General features: G+C 43.3%; 1 protein-coding gene across 2 annotated transcripts in view; it reads right to left on the minus strand.

Moving 5' to 3' along the window:
* The window catches only part of PTAFR (platelet activating factor receptor), a 37,114-nt gene that overhangs the window by 7,849 nt on the left and 11,756 nt on the right, over positions 1–17,509 (minus strand). The window contains exon 1 of one of the 2 annotated variants that reach the window (XM_060783964.2): positions 4,612–4,716. The exons of the other annotated variant lie outside the window; for it this stretch is intronic. The gene's annotated coding sequence lies outside the window, so the exon portion shown is untranslated. Of the gene's footprint in view, positions 1–4,611; positions 4,717–17,509 lie in introns of those variants that run through there. 2 annotated transcript variants of the gene reach the window in all.

Consider the following 17,509-nt stretch of genomic DNA (forward strand, 5'->3'; position numbering starts at 1 on the left):
ACCAGACTGGAAAAAGGCAAAAGAGGACCCAACCAATTCCTGCCTAGTCTCCTTACATCAATACCAGGAAAGATTCTAGAGCAGATAATTCAACAGCCAATCTGTAAGCAGTGGGTTGCTGTGAGTTTTCTGGGGTGTACGGCCAAGTTCAAGAAGCATTCTCTCCTGACGTTTCTCCCATATCAATGGCAGGCATTGTCAGAAGTTGTGAGGTCTGTTAGAAACTAGGCAAGTGAGATTTATATACCTGTGGAATTTCCAGGGTGGGAGAAAGAACTGTTGTCTGCTTGAGGCAGGTGTGAATGTTGCAATTGGCCACATTGATTAGCATTGAATGGCCTTGCAGCTTCAAAGACTGGCTGCTTCCTGCCTGGGGAAGTGTTAGCAAGGCCATTCAATGATAATCAAGGTGGCCAATTGCAACATTCAGACCTGCCTCAAGCAGACAAGAGTTCTTTCTCCCACCCTGAACATTCCACAGATATATAAACCCCTCTTGCCTAGTTTCCAACAGACGCCTCAACCTCTGAGGATGCCTGCCATAGATGTGGACGAAACATCAGGAGAGAATGCTTCTGGAACATGGCCATACAGCATGGAAAACTCACAGCAACCCAGTGATTCTGGCCGTGAAAGCCTTCGACAACACAATCTGTAAGGACTTAGAAAGAATGCTATACTCATGAAAAGTCAACATTAGATTTCTCAAAAATCACTTATGCCTTCCTCAAAAATCACTCCTGTCTTTTTTTTGATAGAGTTAAAGCTTGGTAAATGAAGCAAATACTGAGGTGTAGCATATATGTCAATACGTTTTAACATGTGTATTTTATATAATGTTTTAGATGGTTATGTGGTGTTAGCATCTAGGCCATCACAAAGCAGGGGATTGGCCTAGATGGCCGTATGGTTTCTTCTAAATCAGTGATTCCAGGTGACAGGCATAAGAAGACCACTGATGCCAGCTACCCACATCCCCATTAAAGTGTACTTTGCCGGGAGTGGGCTGACACTTGGAATTTGGACGAGTTGGAACTAAAGCCACATAACATTCATTGCTAACCTCTGTAGTCTCTTGGTCCCTTGCCTGATATCTAGTGAATGAACAAGTGAGCAGCGAAAGGATCGCAACGGAAGGAACAGCTCCTTCCACACCCTACACACTTTATCACTTCAGATCGGGCCATTGGGGAGCCAGTAGTATAGTGCTTATAGGTTGTAGTACAGAGTTTCTTAACCTGGAGGTCAGGACCCCTGGGGGTCAGGACCCCTGGGGGGTTATGAAGGGGTTTCAGAGGGGTCGCCAAAGACCACCAAAAAACATAGATTTCTGATGGTCTTGGGAACCCCTTTGGCAGAGAAGGGTGAAGATCTCTCCACCTGTCCTTCTCTTCCTTTTTGGAAACAGATGGTGAATCTCCCACCAAAAGCCCTCTGCACTATGATTGGTCAGCCTCTCAGGTGGCCTCTCAGCCAAGGTGAGGGCTGTTTCTGAGAACCCAAGAGGGGAGGGGAGAGCAGGTGTGCTCAGCGCGTGGCAGGGTGGTGCGTATATGAAGGCAAGGGAGAGCATGCAAGGCTGGAGGGAGGCTTGTGCCAGTGAGTCCCTTCAAGGCCTTGGGGTTCTGTGTGGGAAGTTTGGCCCAATTCTATCTCTGGTGGGGTTCAGAATGCTCTTTGATTGTAGGTGAACTATAAATCCCAGCAACTGCAACTTCCAAATGTCAAGGGCTATTTCCCCCCAAACTCCACCAGCATCCACATTTGGGCATATTGAGTCTTTCTGTCAAGTTTGGTCCAGATCTATTATTGATTCCACAGTGCTCTCTGGATGTAAGTAAACTACAACTCCAAAACTCAAGGTCAATGCCCACCAAACTTTTCAAGTATTTTCTGTTGGTCATGGGAGTTTTGTGTGCCAAGTTGGGGTTCAATTCTATCATTGGTGTTCAGAGTGCTCTTTGATTTTAGTTGATCTATAAATCTCAGCAACTACAACTCCCAAATGAGAAAATCAATATCCTCCCCCCCCCCCCCCCCCCAGTATTCAAATTTGGGCATATAGGGTATTTGTGCCAAATTTGGTCCAGTGAATTAAAATACATCCTGCATGTCAGAGACTTGCATCATGATTCATAACAGTAGCAAAATTACAGTTATGAAGTTGCAACAAAAATAATTTTATGGTTGGGGATCACCACAACATGAAGAACTGTATTAAGGGGTTGCGGCATTAGGAAGGTTGAAGCCTCCGGTGGCACAGTGGATTAAACCCTTGTGCCGGTAGGACTGAAGACCGACAAGTCAGAGGTTCACATCTGAGGAACGCATGGAGGAGCTCCCTCTATCAGCTCCAGCTCCCCTTGCGGAAATGAGAGAAGTCTCCCACAAGGATGGTAAAACATCAAACATCCGTGCATCCACTGGGCAACATCCTGGCAGACAGCCAATTCTTTCACACCAGAATTGACTTGCAGTTTCTCAAGTCACTCCTGACACAAAAAAGAAAAATTAGGAAGGTTGAGAAACACTGATCTAGTGAGTGAACAAGTGAGCAGCGAAAGGAGCACAAAGGAAGGGACAGCTCCTTCCACTCACTACACATTTTATCATTTCAGTCCGGGCCGTTGGAGAGCCAGTGGTATAGTGCTTACAGGTTGTATTAGGTACAGGATGGTCCAAATTCTAATCTGCACTAAGCCATAAAATCCATGGGACTACCTTGAGACTAACCTGCTTCAGAGGGTTGTTGTGGTGAGAAGAAAGGGAGGAGATGGAAAGGGCAGCAGTGCATGTTATGTTGCCTTGAACTTTTTGGAGAAAAAATGGCAAAGAAATGTAACTGAACATCTGAACAAAATCTTTAGGTGGCATGGAAAAGGGGGACAATCAGAGAGAGGAGAGAATTTTGGCCTAAACCCACCACAAAACATAGATTTGGCACAGTATTTCCTTTTTTTCAAGATCTATATTAATAAAAAGGTAGTGTTCGTTTGTGGGATTAACATAACTCAAAAACCACTGGACGAATTGACACCAAATTTGGACACAATGCACCTATCCGGCCAATGAGTGACCATCGCTCATAAAAACACTGAAAAACACAGCAGAAGTGACTTTAAAAGCCCAAAACAAAAAGAATACATTACAACGCATGCTCAAAACCACATATGTACATAAACACACATATATACACAAATATATATACACACTCACATACACATATACACAGACTGGGTGGGGTATAAATAAGGTAAATCCATACTATGTTATTAAGTCACAATCTATATAAATAAAATTGTAATGTTCGTTTGTGGGATTAACATAACTCAAAAACCACTAGATGAATTGACACCAAATTTGGCCACAAGACAACTACAAATCCAAGGAGTGACCATAACTTTAAAAAATGATTTTGTCATTTGGAAGTTGTAGTTGCAGGGATTTATATTTCACCTACAATCAAAGAGCATTCTGGACTCCACCAATGATGGAATTGAACCAAACTTGGCACACAGGACTCCCATGACCAACATGGGCATTGATGGGCATTGACCTTGAGTTTAGGAGTTGTAGTTCACCTACATCCATAGAGCACTGTGGACTCAAACAATGATGGATCTGGACCAACTTGGCATGAATATTCCATATGCCCAACTAGGAACACGGAGCTTGGGGGAAATAGACCTTGCCATTTGGGAGTTGTAGTTACTGGGATTTATAGTTCATTTACAATCAAAGGGCATTCTGAACTCCACCAATGACAGAATTGGGGCAAACTTCCTACACAGAACCCCTATGAGCAATAGAAAATACTTAAGGCATCCAGTCCAACTCCCTTCACCAGGGCAAGAAAACGTCGTTCGTGGTGTTCAGAATGTTCTTTGATTGTAGGTGAACTATAAATCCCATTAACTACAACTCCCAAATGTCAAGGTCTATTTCCTCCAAACTCCATCTGTGTTTCTAATTGAGCATATGGAATATTCATGCCAAGTTTGGTCCAGATCCATCATTGTTTGAGTCTATATAAATAAAAATGTAATGTTCGTTTGTGGGATTAACATAACTCAAAAACCACTGGACAAATTGACACCAAATTTGGACACAAACAAGTGACCATCACTCATCAAAACACTGAAAAACACAGCAGAATAGACTTAAAAATCCCCCCCCCAAAATGCATTACAACGCATGCTCAAAACCACATATATACACATATACACAAATATATATACACACACACATATACACATATAGAAACACAAAAAACACATATACATAGACTGGGCCACAGCAACACGTGGCAGGGGACAGCTAGTATATTATAAACCACTTGGCTTTGAAGGGTGGAGCTCCCCACACGAAATCCCTGGCAGGCAACATAACAAATCGTAGAATCAAACAAGCCTCTTTGAAATTCCCAGCAAAGACACTCTGATTGTAAAATTCAACCACATCCAATACCATAAGACAATCTTTTCAGATACGTTGGGTTACAATCACCCTCCTAGGGATAATAGGGGTTGTAGACCATGGTATCTGGAGACTGCTGGGTTGGGGAAGGAACCAGAGAAGCTGCATCCATAAGAACACCTTGTATCCACTTACCGGAATCTCTAAAAGCCGGATATTCCCTGCTGAGTCCGCACTTGGGAAAGTTTTACAAGGATGTCTCCACAGACCTGTAGCTGGAGGCTCTTTGTTGCTTGCCAAGTTCCCCCTCAGAAGAGAACTGAGAAGGACTTAGACGGAATCCCTTATGCAGCGAGTGGAAATGAGGAAACAGAGTGTGTCATCATTGTCGCCAAGAAAATGTAAAATTGAGTAAAAGGCTAAAAACTATGAGCAAAAAGAAAATAAAATAAAAAAACCATGGATGTGCTTTTCCTAACTTGCATTAATCAGTGAGATTACTTCAGAAATGACTTATTGAGCCTCAGCCAGCTGTGCTATTAAAGCTTTTATTTAAAAAAAACTGTGTTGCTGTCAAGGTCATAAATCTATTGATGCTTAGCGACTTCCTTCCAGAAAAGCAGAATTTACATAGTCACAAAACACCAATCTTCATAGAATCGTAGAATTGGAAGAGACCTCATGGCCCATCCAGTCCAACACCCTGCCAAGAAGCAGGAAAATTACATTCAAAGCACCCCCAACAGATGGCCATCCAGCCTCTGTTTAAAAGTCTCCAGCTGAGCTATTATTGGACCCAGACCCCTGGTAGTTAACACCTTTCCAGGGTGTCCTTACCTGAAGTTTCATCTCTGTGAGGGACCTTGCCTTGGTCTATTTGTTGTTTGATCTATTTGTTGTTAATGCTATTTGGTGCTGTCGTGAATATGATTAAGGGGCATTATTTTAACACGTTTTAGTGTTTCAGTTTACGGATTGTTTAATAGTTTTGAATATAGTATCTGATTTGTGTATTGTTTTAATATCTTGCTAAAGGTAAAGGTAAAGGTTTTCCCCTGACATTAAGTCCAGTTGTGTCCAACTCTGGGGTGTGGTACTGAAGTTGATAGGAACTTTAGAAGGGTCTACCCTAGGAGGAGAGGCCCTGCAGTCCCACCAAAGAGGGATCGCTACGTTGGTGAGCAAAGAGAAGCCTAATTTTAAGCAATTTATTTTCCCTAAATTCCCCCAAAAAATCTCACCAAAGTTGAAGAAAGCGCCACCGAGATGATTTATTAGCGATTCAGCTGAAAAGGATGCAAAGCAGCAATCATTCGCCAAGCTAAGCATACATGTACACAAATAAATGCCATTTTTATAGAAAAAAAACAGAGTGTGTGGTTTGAATCTCCCACTCCCCCCCCCTCCCCCCCGGCCTGGCTTGAAGGTGATTGGCTGGCACCTCAACAGCTCGAAGGAGGCTCGTCTGCCCCTCAAGCACCTGGGCCAATCACAGGGCTTCTGTCGCCTTGGCGCGTCGACGAATCAGGAGGGAAGGAGGTGGGACAAGGGAATACAATGCATTCTTGAATGGATTATGGAACTCAGGAAATGTCTATGTGGCTCAGCGAAGCCTTAATGGCCTTCAAGCGAAACCTGTCTATTGTGTCGTGGTTGATCTGAGATAAGACTTAATCCAGGTTTTCCTCTTGCGATCAGACAGGGGCACAAAGGGGGAGACTTTGGTGAATGTCTTCAATGGAAAGGCTTGAAAGGAAACAGGTCAGGAGGGGAGGACTTTCCTAAGATCCTCTTTCCTCCTATTGTAATGTGATTAAAAGTCTGCCAAGCGATTATCTCCCTGATGGCCAGCCTCCGAAGTCAGGGAGACATTTTTTTGTTATTTTTCCATGCAAGAGATGCTCTAAGGGTTTCCACAATCGTTAATTGCCTTTTTTCAGAGGCAAGGCAACTTCCTTATACATTTTTCCAACAAAGGGAATGGGGCAGAAAGGGTCAGGAGAAGGTTACATACACAGGAGAAGGTTACATACACAGGGACCATCAGGAGCCCAGGTGTGTCTAAGATGGAAAAAGTCAAATACTTTTGTGGCATGATTTTCAGTAATAAATTGGTTACCTTCTGCTATAAACATATGAAAATATGGCATAAAGCCTTGATTAAATGATACACACCAATTTGACCAAGGCATAACCCTTATTATCCAGTCTGGTGTCCTTGCCCTTAGCAAAACTATAAGTTACTATCTCTTATTGGGGGGGGGGGGGTCATGTTCGACTTCAGTACTCATCTCCATTTCTAAGCCGAAGAGCCGGCATTGTCCGCAGACACCTCCAAGGTCATGTGGCCAGCATGACTGCATGGCGCGCCGTTACTTTCCCGCCGGAACGATATCTATTGATCTACTCATATTTGCATGTTTTCGAACTGCTAGGTTGGCAGAAGCTGGGGCTGACAGTGGAAGCTCACGCCGCTCCTCGGATTCGAACCTGTGACCTTTCGGTCAACAAGCTTAGCAGATCAGTGGTTTAACCCACTGCGCCACCAGGGGCTCCAATATCTTGTTAGACTCCCATTATTGGCTGAAAGGATATAAATGAAATAATCAGAATTTTCAGAACCCTTATTTTCAGCAAAGTTCTTATGCTTTTGGGAGGAAGAATAATTTGGAAATCCGATGAATTGCACTAGAAAGTCCTTGGAAAAATGAAGGATTCAAGTTTTAATGGATATCCAATACAACGGAGGGGCGACAGGTAAGAGAATGCTGTGCTAAAGCACTTGACAGATAGTGATGTTGGGAGCAGTCAAAGATCTACCAGATCCCAAATTTTCTTGGTCTACCCGCATACTCAAGGACCTGAAGCTGATGTAATTAAATACCTCCCATTGATTTGAACGTGGAGATACAAGAAGGGAGGAATTATAGGGTAATCGGTGACATCTTCCCATACCTCTTGGTCTGGCCACAACAAACCAGCTGGGCACTGAAAATGTGGATCATTCACCACGTACACAAATATAATAAAACCAAGTCATCAGGGTTTGTTTTTTTTTTCATGTCAGGAGCAACTTGAGAAACTGCAAGTTGCTCCAGCTGTGAGAGAATTGGCCGTCTGCAAGGATGTTGCCCAAGAGACGCCCGGATGTCTGATGTTTTACCATCCTTGTGGGAAGTTTCTCTCATGTCCCTGCATGGAGAGCTGGAGCTGACAGGTCAACCCGCTCTCCCCAGATTCGAACGGCTGACCTGTCAGTCAGCAGTTCTGTCGGCACAAGGGTTTGTGTTTATTGGAATGTTATTTGTTACTGTGTTCATATTTTTTTCTATGTAATTTTGATGATGTTGCTTGTTGTTTGGTTTTATTTTGCTGTAATATGTTGTCCGGGCTTGGCCCCATGTAAGCCACTCCGAGTCCCCATTGGGGAGATGGTGGCGGGGTATAAATAAAGATTATTATTATTATTATTAACTCATTGTGCCACCAGTGGCTTCACCAAGTCATAGTGAATGAATGACACTGCTGGAGAAATTATACTGTTTCGCTGGTATTTCACTACTTGACATCCGTCAGAAAGTAGCAGTCTGTAATGAAAGAACCAAAGCATTGACATCTCCGGCCCATCCTCTGTTCGGACATCAGCCAGCAAGCCAAAGCCTTAAATCAAGAAATAGCTTCCTAAGATCTACAGAGATATTTGCAGGACCACCTCAGCAAGCAAGAGTCCAAAAGTGGCAGGCTAAAACCTGAAACTTCAATCAGTGGCTGAGACTAGATGAGAGACTCCCTCCTGGACACACAGAAGACTGGGCGACCTGGAAGGCACTGAACAGACTGTGCTCTGGCACCACGAGATGCAGAGCTAACCTTAAAAAATGGGGCTACAAAGTGGAGTCCACAACATGCAAGTATGGAGAAGAGCAAACCACAGACCACCTACTACAGCGCAGTCTGAGCCCTGCCACATGCACAATGGAGGACCTTCTTACAGCGACACCAGAGGCATTTGAAGAAACCAGCTTCTGGTCAAAGGAAATTTAGTATAATGCCAAGTTTTTAACTTTGTGGTTTTTCTATACATTATAAGTGTATTCTCAGTTCGTTTCTGACATGATAAATTTAAAAAAAAACAACAACAATTAACAGCAGTCACTATATAACATTGTCAGCCAGTATGGGGACCAATGACTGTCATTATCAAACAGTATTTTTTTCCATTCTCTGGGAATTTATGACCAGTGGCATCATCAGGGCAGGGTGCTAGGGCAGATGTTCAAAGAGGGTTGGACAACTGTGGGCTGCATTGGTCCCCAGGAGTCTTCAGATGGCCAAGTCCATATCCACCACTACCACTTTGAAAAGTTGGGGGAAAAGCCCTCAAAATGCTTCCAAATGTCTTTCGTGGCATTGTTTGTGGCAATGTTTTTGTCCTTTCTCGGAGGGGTTTTTAAAACTAACAGATAGGAAATGAACAAAAGACCATGCAATGAAGTCAGTGGTAAACTGGGTCTAAAAATATTAGTTGTCAAAAGACCACTATAAGGATATCATTTAATTTTTATGGAGCCACGGTGGCACAATGGGTTAAACCCTTGTGCCAGCTGAACTGGTGACCTGAAGGTCGGCTGTTCAAATCCAGGGAGCGGGGTGAGCTCCCATCTGTCAGCTCCAGCTTCCCATGTGGGGACATGAGAGAAGCTTCCCACAGGATGGTAACACATCCAGGCAATGTCTCTGCAAATGGCCAATTCTCTCACACCAGAAGTGACTTGCAGTTTCTCAAGTCGCTTCTGACATAATAAAAAAAAGTAATTTCATAAGAAAGAAATGATTAAAAAAATTAATTGGAGAAAGGTACAGTTAAAATTGCTAATAGAATAGTAATTCAATGCAAATTTTAGTTGCACACAATAATAATATTGGAATTTCGATTATATTTATTTAGCTCACTTTGTATGTACATTTGTGGAAGTGTAAGAATGCAGACGAAAACCTGACAACGTAGTGATGCTTTCAGGACGTATCCCATACGTACACGTTGAACTGGCTTGTGACTCATCAGGAGACCTTGTCTTTGCAATTTCCCTTCTGATTGCTGCGAACCTGTTCACCCCACCCATTCCCTCTGCATTTAGGCACTCACTTATTGCATCACAGCTCTCATTCACATGAGAAAAAGTCATACAATTGGAATAGCATTGACTACTTCATGTAACATGGTGGTGCAAGCAGGTATTATTATGACAGAAGCAAGTGCAAAAAGGAACTGGGATCATGAAAAGAAATGCATCAAAGCTTCATGGAGACAGGCGAGGGTGGTGCGATCAGTTAGTAATGGCAGACCAAAATTCAGTGTCTCTCCAGAGCAGTGGTTCCCAACCTGTGGTCTATGGGCCTCACCATTACTACTACTACTACTACTACTACTACTAGAATCATAGAATCAAAGAGTTGGAAGAGACCTCATGGGCCATCCAGTCCAACCCCATTCTGCCAAGAAGCAGGAATATTGCATTCAAATCACCCCTGACAGATGGCCATCCAGCCTCTGTTTAAAAGCTTCCAAAGAAGGAGCCTCCACCACACTCCGGGGCAGAGAGTTCCACTGCTGAACAGCTCTCACAGTCAGGAAGTTCTTCCTCGTGTTCAGATGGAATTTCCTCTCTTGTAGTTTGAAGCCATTGTTCCGCGTCCTAGTCTCCAAGGAAGCTACTACTACTAATCTTTATTTGTACCCTGCCACCATCTCCCCAAAGGGACTCAGGGTGAATCAGAGAAGCACTCCAAGTGCCACATGCAGACAACAATACGTAAGTTTAAATACAATGACATAAGTATAATCAACAGTGCATAAAAATCACATTAATAAAATTATATTAAAAAATTGAAAATTATAAAATTTATAAAATGTAGTGGAACCTGCTGGCCGGCTATCTGTCATAACAATCAATCAAAACTATCAGTGATTCATCACATTGGCCATGAATAACTCAGGATCAAAGGATTGTCTGAAGAGCCATGTTTTTAGACTCACCCAGGGGCTAATCTAATTTCTTTAAGAAGGGTATTCCAGAGTTTGGTAGCCACCACCGAGAAGGCCCTCTCTCTCGTCCCCACCAACCATGCTTGAGATGGTGGTGGGATTGAAAGAAAGGCCTCCCTAGCAGATCTTAATGCCTGTGCTGATTGGTAGAAGGAGATGCAGTCTTGAAGATAGATAGGACCTGAAGCATATAAATCTTTATAGGTAATCACCTGCACTTTGAATTGGCCTGGAAACTTATCGGAGCCAGTGCCTCAAAACACCGTTGCCTCGAAATTACGTGGCAACGAGAGCGGCTGGTCTCGCAAAACCCTCTTACAGTGCCAAGGCAATGGGGATGTCAGGAGGAGAGAGACTGACTACCCATGAAAGATTAATACTACCACATGCATCAATTCTATATTATTAAATATGGTTTTCTGTGAGCGAGCAGATGGTGACTAATGGATAGCATATGTTCTGTATCAGAAACTAGAGCTGATGTGGTCTATCCAATGCAAAGTCTGTCACTGCCTCCAGGTTTTCTCCCCCTATTTCCCAGTTGTCAATAATTCTTGTTGCCATAATCTTGGTTTTTTTATGTTTAGCTGCAACCCAGCTTTTGTATCTTCTTTCACCTTGATTACAAGGCTCCTCAGCTCCTCCTTGCTTTCGGCCATCAAAGTGGTGTCATCTGCATATCTAAGGTTGTAATGTTTCTTCCAGCAATTTTTACCCCATGCAATCATCAAGCCCCGTACATTGCATGATGTGTTCTGCATACAAGTTGAATAGGTTGGGTGAGAGTATACAACCCTGCCGTACGCCTTTCCCAATCTTGAACCAGCCTGTTGTTCCATGGTCACTTCTTACTGTTGCAACTTGGTCCTTGTACAGATTCCTCAGGAGAGAGACAAGGTGGCTTGGTATGCCCATCCCACCCAGAACTTGCCACAGTTTATTATGATCCACACAGTCAAAGGCTTTAGAATAGTCAATGAAACAGAAATAGATGTTTTTCTAAAACTCCCTGCCTTTCTCCATTATCCAGCAGATATTGGCAATTTGGTCTCTCGTTCCTCTGCCTTTTTGAAACCCAGCTTGTACATCTGGCAGCTCTCGTTCCATGTATTGCTGGAGTCTTCCTTGCAGGATCTTGAGCATTACCTTACTGGCATGAGAAATAAGAACCACTGTACGAACGTTTGAGCAGTCTTTCACATTTCCCTTTTTTGGTATGGGGACACAAGTTTATTTTTTCCAGTCTGATGGCCATTCTTGTGTTTTCCACATTTGCTGGCATATGGCATGCATCACCTTGACAACATCATCTTTCAAGATTTTAAACAGTTCAGCTGGGATCCCGTCGTCTCCTGCTGCCTTGTTGTTAGCAATGCTTCTTAAGGCCCATTCAACCTCACTCCTCAGGATGTCTGGTTCTAATTCACTCACCATACCATCAAAACTATCCTTGATATTATCCTTCCTATACAGATCTTTATACATTATAAAGTAGACTATAGGAATCTCTCTTATATTGAAACACTTCCTTGGCCTCAGGGCTCTCTACACAATGTATTTATTTATCGTGTCAGGAGCAGACCGAACAGTTGCATTGAATTTTTTAACAAAAAAACAAACAGACAAAATACAAAATTTGCAAGCTTGGTAGTTGATTAAATGTCCTCTGACCAGTAGCTGGCCACTTGGAGTGCCTCTGGTGTTGCTGCAAGAAGGTCCTCCATTGTGCATGTGACAGGGCTCAGGCTGCATTGCAGCAGGTGGTCTGTAGTTTGCTCTTCCCCACACTCGCGTGTCGTGGATTCCACTTTGTAACCCCATTTCTTAAGGTTGGCTCTGCATCTCGTGGTACCAGAGCGCAGTCTGTTCAGCGCCTTTCTACACAATTAATTACCTTGATTTAGGTCACTGGCTCAGGTGACAGATGCTATATAACAGCTCTTGTTTTGGTTTGTCTCCTTTGAGAACAAGGCTATCTCTGCCTGCTTCCTTCTAGTGTTATAGCATCAGATAAGATCCAGTTCAGTCAGCTTTTTTATATGGAAGGTGAGGGAGAGGTCACCATATTGCTCTTAGCCTAATGTAGAGTTGTCCTGGGCTGGCTTTGATTGCTCCATGTAATTCGGTATTCTCAACTTTGAAACCATTCTGCAATCTAAAGTTCTGGACCAGGCAGGCATGTAGCGGGGGGGGGGGGGCTTGGGGGGCTTGGGGGGCTTCAGCCCCCCCCCCAAATTCTCATGGTGGTCATCAAGTGTCATCCTGTCATTTCTAGCTACCATTATGACTGGGGCATTGGCTCCTGATAAGTTTTCAGGTCTTCGTTTCTTTTGTGGAACAAGGTTTGGATAGCTCTGAGCAATGGGGAAAGTAAGCCACCATGTTTTGACTGTTTTTTACTCAATTCAGTGTTGCACCCCAGGCCTGGAAACACCTATGACCACAGCACCACACAAGAGTCCAGAGTATAAGCAGTTTATTGTAAAATATATGAAAAACCTATATAAATAAAAATGTAATGTTCCATTGTAGGATTAACATAACTCAAAAACCACTGAACACATGAACTCCAAATTTGGACACAATACACCTATCAGGCTAATGAGTGACCATCTCTCATAAAAACACTGAAAAATATTGCAGAAGAGATTTAAAAAGCCAAAAAACAAAAAAAAATATTACAACGCATGTGCAAAAACACATATATACGCAAACACACATATATACACATATACACAAATATACACAAAATACATATAGACAGACTGGACCACAGCAACGCGTGGCAGATGATGGCTAGTCACGAATAAAGAAAGATGTATAATCCAAAAAAGGGTTAGCAATAGGTTATAACCAAACAGTAATCCAAATGTCTCATGCAGATCCCAAGTCAACACCGTCCAGGAATAGCCAAAAAGTCACAAGTACTTGCATAAGTCCACAAGAAAAAGGTATACTTAGTAAAACTTGAGGAGGAATGTAAAGACAAGAACATAGAAAACTTCAATTAAACTTAAATCAAAAACCAAGGCTTGATTTGAGACAAGAACCAGAGAACCCAGGCCTTGCTTCACATTTGAATGCTATGTTGCCTGAACTAACTCTTAGGTAAATAATTAATAGGCACCCATGAAGTCATGTGTCAACTCCCCCCCCCCCCCCATGAAATCTCTCCCCAACTTGTCCACATAATCGCTCGGAGCGACAATGCCTATTTTCTGCTGTGATCTCTAAATTAAGACCTTTGTTGAGCTCCAAAACTCCAGGTATTTTCTCTTGAGAGTCTTCTGTATCGCTTATCTCTTTGCCCGACTCCTTATCTAATGTTGCAGTTTCTGGCTCCTCTGACAGACCATAAAGCCCTGCACTTTCCGAGTCAGATTTCTCAGAGAGAGAAGCATCATTTCCATGACTTGAATCTTCATCACTTAGAGCCCCAGGAAATCCCACAGGCAATCCCACAATTCTCTCTAAGTCATCAGTGAACCCATCAGCCTCAGGAGTCTCAATCCGATTTCCAACACTGTGTGTTTGGGGAGCAAACATTTCACAAAATGTGGCAGGGAAAATCTACATTCAGTTTAAGGGTTGGTGGACTTTGAGAGTTGCCAGGGGGATTTCAAGGAACATCAATGTGACTAAACCAAGGCCATAGCCAGAAAATTTTTTCAGGAGGGGTTGGAATTTTCGGGGGGGGGGGGAGTTTGAAAATTTCACGGGGGGGGGGGGGGGGGGGTTGAAACCTGCCTCCTAGCTCACGCTGAAGCAAAGAGCACAGCACAGGGCAGAGCAGCCTTCAATAGCCTGCTACTCCGCCCTTGTCAACCACCTCCACCAAGTCTGGCCTCCTTAATGAGAGCATTCAACATCCCCCCCCCCCCCCACAACTTGGTTGCTTTACTACTGTCGCGCGCTGGGCCTGTAAATAATTGTCTTTAGAACAGGACGTGCAACCTTTGCCCAGCGGGAAGCCAGGGGGCCTAAAGAGAAGTTCTCAGAGGTTTCCACCACAAACAGTCTTTAGATGGCTTGAGAAGTACAACAAAGTCTTTTATTAATGAACAATCAAACAGAAACTTCTCTTGTCTTCAGTAAAGATAAGCAAATGATTCCAAGCTTTTAGGCAACTGGTGAATTCCTAATCTTGCCCACGAAGGACAGGCAACTGTCTTCAATAACTTCTTGTTTAAAGGAAAATCCCCGTTTTAACTTCTCCCAGGCTGACTGTAATCTAACCCTTACTGATGTGGGCTCCGCTACTAGGTCGATCTGCATCTTGAACAGTGGACCTACCAGCAAGGCAGTAGATGTTCTCCAGCTAGGGTTCTTTGGTCTTTAGGGCTGTTTTCCTGGAAATTCTTTGGAGACTCTTAAGACCTTTCTCCCCTGGAAGGTCTTAAGGGTTGAAGCTTTCTTTTGTACAGGGGAAGCTTGCACACATCCTATACATAAGCTTACCTTGCTGAGACTAACTAAAAATGGCTCCCTTCCCTTCCCAATTGCCCTGAGCAAGGGACCAAACTTAACAATGATGGACAGGTGACTTGCCCTATGACTGCAACCAAAAAAGCCACCTATGTGCAGATTCCCTGAAACCTAGGACTGCAAGCAAACATTTAATACAAAGCAAATAAAGTTGGAGCTCCTGGTACAGCTGTACCAGAACAACTACATCGGCTACTGCTGCAAGTAATGACAGTGTGAATAAATTGCTAATATTTGCTTGAGATAGTGCTTGCAGCTCTGGAGGGACTCTTAATTTTTTGCATCTCATAGACTTAGCATGGGGATTTGGTTAACCAGTCAAAATTCATGAGTAAACCAGGTTTTTTAAAACAACCTGAAACATTTCGGGGGGGGGGGGTTGAACCCCTAACCCCCCCCCCCCTCGCTACGGGCCTGGACTAAACCAATCCGAAATTGCTTATTATGAACTGAGGCCCCTGACCTATTCTTCCTCAAATAAGAATGGATTCATATGCTAAGAACAACCTCTCATTTGATATCCTGGTGGGAGAGGGAGAAAAGCCAGTTTAGACAACACATCCCTTGTGCTAAGAATAAAAATGAGCAGCAGTGATTCCACGCAGGCAATCCATCCTATGCCTAAAGCCAAGCTACACCATGAAGTTATAGTGTGTAGAGAAGTAACTTTTCCACACTCCATTTCTGTTCACATATAAAGCAAGGGTGGTTCCTCATTTTAACAGAACAGTCAGGCCAAAAGAGGGAAAGTATCCATCTGTCTTCAAGCCCAGTATTGCCACCAAAAATAAGCTGACATGGAACCTTTGTCATGAGGTTAGGAAAAGGAGTGAGGAAACAAGACTGAATTTCTTTTATAGTTTGTTATAAAGGAACTGGCATATCCAATCACTGGCAAATATGTACAACATACAAACAAAGTACTTAACACAGAAACATGGTAAACATTACAAAATATTCCAATAAGAAAGCAGATGCTTAGCATATCCTTGTCTGCAGGATTGCATTGCTAAATTTAGCAGTGAAACCAAAGGTAGTTCCACACAGCCACTCAGGAGAAACTGGATTTTAAAAACGCACCTGCATCCAGGTTAAAGTCCACACGCTCCCCAAAAAGTGCCAGGAGAACACCGGAGAAGGGGGAATGGTGGCCAGGTAAGTTATTTTTCTTTTTAAAGGCTTTTTCTGGGGTTTTTGGGGAGGACGTTAGAGCCCTCTTGATATTCCGGGCTCATGGAGTCTGGAAAATGCAAGAGAGCTGTGCAAACAGCCCCCTCAGAAGTCCCAGGACTTCTCTGGGGGAAGTCCAGACACCACCGATAGTTCAAATCAAATCAAATCATTTATTTCGGTCATTGACCAGCACAGAAAATAGTCACATTTTCATAAAAACTTGGTATGTTTGGTACATTAAAAATATAAATATAACGACTGAAGCACAATATGGGTGAGGGAGCAGAAGGGAAGGGGAAACAGAGTAAAAACATACAATGCCCAGATCCATCACCAAATTGTAGATTCAGAGAAGAAGATTACTGGACACACAGTTAACTTTTGGGACTAGTCATTCCCTGACGGATTTTGTATGCTGCTGCACAGAACTTTGCAACATTGTAGGTTGTAGCTGAATTAATATCTGCAAGTAGCAGGAAGGTATAAAATTGTCCTGAATGGCCTGGGTACTTGTATAACAGAGGTAAGATAAGCCTGGCACGGATATCCCTGTAGAACGGGCACTGGAGGAGCACATGTTCTATTGTTTCTACATGACCCGAGTCACAGGGGCAGAGTCTCTCTGGGAAAGGGATCTTCCGGTAGCGGCCTTCGAGTACAGCTGATGGGAGAGCGTGGCATCGAGCCAGGGTGAAAGCCCTTCGATGAATGGGAACCTCTAAGTTTGTTAAATATGCCATAGGGGAGCCAAGATATCTGCTGTCTTCATTGATAAGGAAGGTTGGAACTGAGGCCAGATTTAGTTGTCGCTCTGTGTCTGTGATACGTTGTTTAATAAGTGCTTTGACTTGATTGTAATCCATAGTGAGTAGTAGACCTGGAAAAAATCCCAATGAGGAGATTTTTGATGCTACCGCCTGCTTCCATGTGGATTGGAGCTCTTCTGCTACCATTAGATTGGAAAACTACACCTAGATATTTGAAGGATGTAACTTGTCCAAGAGTAAGTCCTGGGCCTATTAGCGAAAGCCATGATTTTGGTTTTATTGTAATTAAGTTGGAGCTGATCTGTGTTGCAATGTTGTATTAATGCTCTCAGAGCTCTATTGAGCCCAATGGGTGTTCTAGAGAGTACAGCAGCATCATCTGCATAAAGCAGGATGGAGATGTGTCTTCCCACCAGCTTTGGGGGGTGGAAGTCCATATTTTGAAGCTGGTCCACTATGCTTTCCACCGACAGTTGGAAAGATCTTTCAAGAAGACCCAGGTCTTTCCAGCTGACAAATTACTTTTCCTGCTTTGTCCTGAGAGCATTCACTTTTATGTGGGGCGTCGTTTGGGAACCTGACGTGAAAAGACAGGAGCTCGTGCTTTTTAGGGGCTGTCTGG

Source organism: Anolis sagrei, chromosome X, assembly GCF_037176765.1.
Source record: "Anolis sagrei isolate rAnoSag1 chromosome X, rAnoSag1.mat, whole genome shotgun sequence".
In the NCBI taxonomy this organism is placed as follows: Eukaryota; Metazoa; Chordata; class Lepidosauria; order Squamata; family Dactyloidae; genus Anolis; species Anolis sagrei.